This window comes from Trachypithecus francoisi, unplaced genomic scaffold, assembly GCF_009764315.1.
Source record: "Trachypithecus francoisi isolate TF-2019V2 unplaced genomic scaffold, Tfra_2.0 Lachesis_group21, whole genome shotgun sequence".
In the NCBI taxonomy this organism is placed as follows: Eukaryota; Metazoa; Chordata; class Mammalia; order Primates; family Cercopithecidae; genus Trachypithecus; species Trachypithecus francoisi.
In genome coordinates this window covers 15,829,146-15,835,455 of record NW_022681467.1, presented here as the reverse complement: position 1 = coordinate 15,835,455, position 6,310 = coordinate 15,829,146, and positions in this window count along the sequence as shown.

The following is a 6,310-nucleotide window of genomic DNA, read 5'->3' as shown; positions in this document are numbered from 1 at the left end:
ATTTTCTAGGTTTTTTTTGTGTTTTAAATCCAAAGATATTTCAGGGAATGCAGGCCTAATTCTAACAGCACGAGTTGTGGGGCTGCTTGTGTCTTTTTACTCCATGACTATTGTCTCACTAATGTCAACTTTTAGGCAAGGAATGTGCTTTGTTTGACTTACAGTTGGCAAGACGGTGATTGTTCCAAATACGAACCCAGTGGATACTTCTCTTTCTAGCCTTGACCTATTGAAGAAGGAAGCTACTTTTTTCAGTGAGTTACTTCAAAACCAGCAGTTGCATTTTAATAGATCATCCACATTTTGGTGGCTGAAGAATTCAGATATTTCTGTGACTACAGAACATCTAATGTCAACTCTAGTTGATAGATTAATCATGGGCTGGTCTCTTGGTTTTAGTAAAAAGAATCTGATTTCCTTTCTGAAAAAAAAATGTTTTAGTTTATGTCCTTTCTTCTTTTTATTTTATTTTTTTTTCTTTTCTCTAATCAGCAGATCAAAACTTTGAGCCCTTCTTAACCCTAATTCAAACATCACTTCAGAAGTTAACACATTTGAGCTCCAAAAGCAATGCTTTTAACTTCTGTCCCATGGTCAATAAGGGGCTAAATCGATCTATAAACAGTGTCAGATGGTGTCTCACACATGGCACTTAAGAAACCCTACTCCTGATAGAGCCTTGACCTCGGGGGCCCCCCGATCAGGCGTCTCGGTAACACTGAACAGAGAAGCATCAAAGGAAGGGTTTGTGCGGTCCCAGGAGCCTGACTGTGGCTTGGACTCCGTGGTGAGGTGCGATGGCCGGGAGAGGGTGTTGAAGACAGGGCAGGCATGGTGCTGATATGACTGCTGAACATTTCTAGTTGTGTTTGTTGCATGACTGAGGTAGGAAGGTTTCAGGCTCATTTTTTCCCCTAGTAGTTTCATTTCTCATTCTTCTTGCTTTTCATTTTATCTGAAAGTTTTGCATTGGGAACTGATGGAGTTCAAGGATACCTTTCAAGGACGCCAAAACAAAGCAAGCTCAGAACTGAGGAGGCTCAACATAGTTTTTTGGGGAGCAGCAAGATTATCATTTGTTGAACAGAGTAGCATTTTGATCTAGTGAAAATCCTGCAGCATCTGTGGCAGATGCTGTTGGTTCCCTGGAGGTCCCTTGCTGGCAGCTCCCCTGAACACTGAGAGCTTCCGTGATCTCTAGGATGTGGCTGGGCTGCTCGTAGGACATGTTAGGAAGCCCAGAAGCTGAGGCCCCAGGAGGCTTGTCAGTGAATGAATACCAGCTTCTTGCCCCCCAGTGTAGAATTCTGAAGTGCGTTCCCTACGGCCTCTCAGGGACTCCCCAGTGGGGTCCTGCCCACAGTTTCCCACAGCAACTGAGTCATGAACACACTTCGTATTGGTTCTCTTTCCCTTCTCTATCTCACTCCTCTAGTCTCTCACTTCTGCTTCCTGAGGTACTTCTCAAATAAACTACCTGTACCCACATCCTTTTCTTAGCAGCTGCTTTTGGGGAAACCCAAAGACAGAATCAGATAAAAATTCAGCTTGCATCCAAAAGAATTTGAGGGACCTCTTCAAAGTTCTATTTTTCTGCCAAGTTGATACCACTGTACCTTGGTTTGGATTTCCCGGATGCAAATCCTGAGATAATGATTTTGGTACAAATAGTGTATTTGGGAGGGGACTCCAGGGTGAGTAGGAAAGTGAGATAGGGAAGAAAAGGAAGAAAGAAAGTGGACGTTATCAAGCTAATCACGACTGTGGGTAGCTAGAACCCAGTCCTGCTGAGGCACTCTGGAACTCCATAGAACATGCCTCAGCATTGTCCTGTCCCAGAAGTGAAGAAGTTAAGATGTTGATCACCAACTCCTCATTCATCATTGTTCGAGGGTTTCTCTAGGAATGCTAACTTTCCTATGCTCCTGGGGTACCCTGCACTCAGACTGATCATGTACTGTGGTCTGAAAGGAAGTCCTTAGGAAGAGAGTTTCACGTTTGCAGTAAGCAGCCTTTGAGAACAGAGATAAATGCTGAGGGAATTTGGGAAGGGTACTAAAGCCCCTTTTAAACACTCAGAGATGCTAAAAGCCAACAAACGCATCTCTGAAATAAAATGCAGAGGAATCACTCATTCTCTATTCAACAAATCTTTATAAAGCCCTCCCTGTGTATTTGGATAAATGTGGAGAAGATGGAGTATCCGTTGCTTTCTGTGGCCTTGCAGGTACTCCAACACTTTTGTTCCATAAGGAGCTCCGTGTCATCCAGCACAGAGGGGCAACTTTTCATCCTGATATGGCCTCCCCAAGCCTGGTTTCTTGAGTGCATGGGTTGTTAAGAAGAGTGTTGGACTGAGAATTAGGAGACTTGTGTTCTGGTTCTTGTTCTGCCCTTGAAGAGCCAAATTACCTTGGAGGAGTCATCTTGCTTTCCAGGACGTTGATTTGTTCCTGTGCTTAATGAGGGAGCTGGCATGGGATGCCTTCAGACCTTCCTGCCCTGAAATATGGTGACTGTGGATCCACCTGCAGAAGTGGCTGTGGTCCGAGGGCTGTTTGTGCTGTGTGGGTCAATAGCTGTGAGTAGCTTCTGGTCTGGAGGCATTTCAGGTCAAGGGACATCTGAGCTGGCAGAAAAGTTAGAGCTTGAAATTAATTTTTGTAATGGATAGCAGTGAAGCTCAGGGAGATGACATGACTTGCACAAGCTCACTCAGCTAAGAGGGGGCAGAATTGGAGCCAGAACCTTGTTTCCTGTTATTTGACTGATGGGTCTTTCTTTCTCCCTCTCTTGCCTTCTTTTCCTTTTTCTTTTTCTTCTTCTTCTTTTTTTCTTGAGACATGGTCTGGCTCTATCACCTAGGCTGGAGTACAGTTGTATGATCTCGGCTCACTGAAACCTCTGCTGCCTGGGCTCAAGCAATCCTCCCTCCTCAGCCTCCCAAGTAGCTGGGACTACAGGCACATGCCACCATGCCCAGCTGATTTTTTTGTATTTTTTGTATTTTTTTTTTTTTTTGTAGAGTCTGGTTTTGAGAGCCTGTTGCCCAGGCTTCTCCAGAACTCGTAAACTCAAGCGATCCACATGCCTCTGCCTCCCAAAGTGCTGGGAGTGCTGGGATTATAGGCATGAGCCACAGTGCCAGACCAATGGATCTTTCTATTAGTCCATAGACTGCACTTTTTGTAGCAAGCTATTAAACAGCACTGTTTCTGAGATGGTACACTAATGGCTAAAGAAATCCCCTTGATCCAAATACTGTGATCATGAAATTGGAAGATATTCTCATTTAAGGGCTCAAACCAAATCTCAGAAGCTCCACCTCCTTAGAAACACTCTCCTGCTGATTTGTTCTATGTGCTGTCCAATAGAAGGCCAGCCCCATCCATAGGGATTGCTATCAAGTGGAAAAGGTGGACCAAAAACCTGATAGAAAAAATCCAGCTCATGTACACTTTACCATGAAGCCTTGGATCCGTAGATATTGATGCAGGGCTTAGCCAGGGAATGTTCTTGGCTTTGCCCAGGAAAGAATTCAAGGGTGAGTAGTGATTTGTTTTTCTAAGACCACCAGAGCGGGCACAAAAGAACCAGCGAGTAGGCAAGTGTAGGAGCAAAACTGCAAGTTTATTTTGGTCACCTAAGGTGTGGGGAAGAGGTCTGTCGGCCTCCCGCAAAGAAGGCCCACAGAGTCCCCCAGTGGGGCTCTCGGACAGAGTTCCTGCAGTCCGGACATCCCGACAGGAGTCGAGGACTGAGGAAGGCCGAGCGCGGCGTCCCTCCGGAGCGGCTTTTCTAGGAGTGGGCGGGCAATAGGCGGGGCACGGGCCTGTCGGGGGGCGTTCCGCAGGTGCAACCAGGTAAATGTTGGTCTCTTGGATTGACGTCACCTGGCGCATGCCCAGTTGGTCTGCACCTTCCCGGGTCGCCGGCTGCATTTTCGCGCGGGAAAAGTTGGTGAAGAAGAACCAGGAAGTGCACCATCTTGCCTCCGTTCGTCCAAACAAGTAGGTGATGTTATACAGCAACTTTTACTGAAGCAGCAGTGTACAGCAGCAGCAGCAGAGTCCCTGCTCCTTGTGGAGCAGGGATACCCCATAGGCATTGTGCCCAGAGTAGCAGCTCAGAGGCAGTGCTGTTATGTGGGGCATATTTATACCCCCTTTCAATTATATGCAAATTAAGGGGCAGATTTTGTTGAGGTTTCTAGGAAAAGGATGGTAACTTCCCGGTTGTCAGGTTCTCCTCATGTAAAAAGGCAGTAATTTCCTGGTTTTGTCATGGCAATAGTAAACTGACATGGAACACTGGTGGGCGTGTCTTATGGAAAGCTGCTTTTGCCTTTTGTTTTAACTAGTCCTCAGTTTGGTCCAGTGTCCAAGCCTCTGGAGTTGAGTCCCGCCTCCTACCTCAATATCACCTGCATTATTTGGCTTTGGTTAATGTGTATACCAGATGGCAGTTTGATAACAGGTCTGAGCAAAGAAAGAGAAGAGAATTACAAAGACAAGTGGAAGAATCCAGCCTTTTTAGAATGGAAAGTAATTTAGATGCAAATTTAGAAGATGATGGGAAGAGAAGTGAAGATGACTCAGGACTCCTGCTTCCTGTGTCCACACAAATGGGTGTCTTGTTTTTGTTCAGCAAAAGACCAGCCAGATGATAACACCTTGAGCATTACATCGGGCTGAGTTCAGGTTGCTGATCACAGAGTGAATGACATCAATAGACATGATGTAAGCTGCTGCCTATTTTCCAGCCTGATCATCATGTTCCGTATCATGTTCCATCTTAGTAAAATTTTAAGTGTTAGAAGAACAGCACAAGTCCACTCTTGACTCTTGTGTGGACCTACGTCACCAACTTCACTTCAGAGCTGGTCAGAAATGCAGAATCTCCTGACCCCAGACCTTCTACACTGGTAGTAGTAATTGAAAAGCAACTGTGTTTTTAACAAGATCTTCAAGTGATTTGTATAGATATTAAAATTTTGGAAGCACTGTTGCTGCTCAAAACAAGTGGATACTTCCTTGCGTGAAATCACTGAAAAATATTGTAAGACAAAAATGAAGTACTCAAGGAGACCTTGCAAACAAGTGGAAAAACTAGATGCAATTCAAATAATCGATACAATGGTGTAATGCTTAGTTGTTGTGAGTTAATATTTAAACAACGTTAAATCAAACACATAGCTTTTAAAAAACACCTGCTTAAATTTTTTTCAAGTGTGAATGAATGGGAGGATGTTATTTATATTTATACCTTGCTTCATTCCACAAAGGATAAAGACATGTTGTTATTAGACATAACAGTAATTAGAGAGAAAAACATCGTTGTTAAAGGGCTATTGTGATTCCCCGCAGTGTCTTTAGACTGTACATTAAGTAGAAGTTTTCAGAATTACAAAATTCCTTTTCTGTCTCTGAACTCACAGAGGTAATTGTCTGTCTTAGTTCTGAAATATCACCAGCCTTTGTTAGTAGAGACTCTGAGATATTTGTAATGCATGAGGGTTAAATTTTGCTTTTTCTGCTTTTTCGTTTAGTTTACTTTATTTTTTTTGGACAAGGTCTCACTCTGTCACTCAGGAGTGCAGTGGTGCAGTCATGCTCATTGTAACCCAGACTCCTGGGTTCAAGTGATCCTCCTGCCTTAGCCTCCTAAGTGTCTAGGATTACAGGCAAGGACTATCACAACTGGCTAATTTATTTTTATTTTGTAGAGACAGTCTTGCTATGTTGCCCAAGCTGGTCTTGAACTCCTGGCCTCAAGTGATCCTTCCACCTTTGCCTCCCAAAGTGCTGGGATTATAGCTGTGAGCTCCTATGCTCAGAACATTTTCTCTTTTAAAAAGACCATTGAAGGAATCATTTAAAAAATAAATCTTGACTAGTAAATTGTGTGGACAGACCTGGTTAAATGTCTAAAGAGAACAAATTTTGAAAAGCAATTTCAAAGACTTGAGAAGCATCCTCTTAATCGCAGAGTTTAACAGATCAATTACAAATCATTCTTTATATTTATTAAAGCCTCATCACTTGTTATGTAGCAATAGCTTACTGATACGGAGAAGCAGTCACTAACTGGGGAGTTGCTGATGCCTGGTTGCAACACAGAACTACCACCTGCTAGAAGACAGCAAGTACAGGGTTCTATTCAGACCACCTGCTTCTCATGCTCTAGGAATGAGTGTGTGTAGGACAGGAAGGACTCTTTCAGAGGCTGTAGAGCAAGAACGGGCAAGGAAAAATCCGTGACTGGAATGAACAAAACCATCTCTTCTCCCATCTCATTTTCAAGAGCCTCT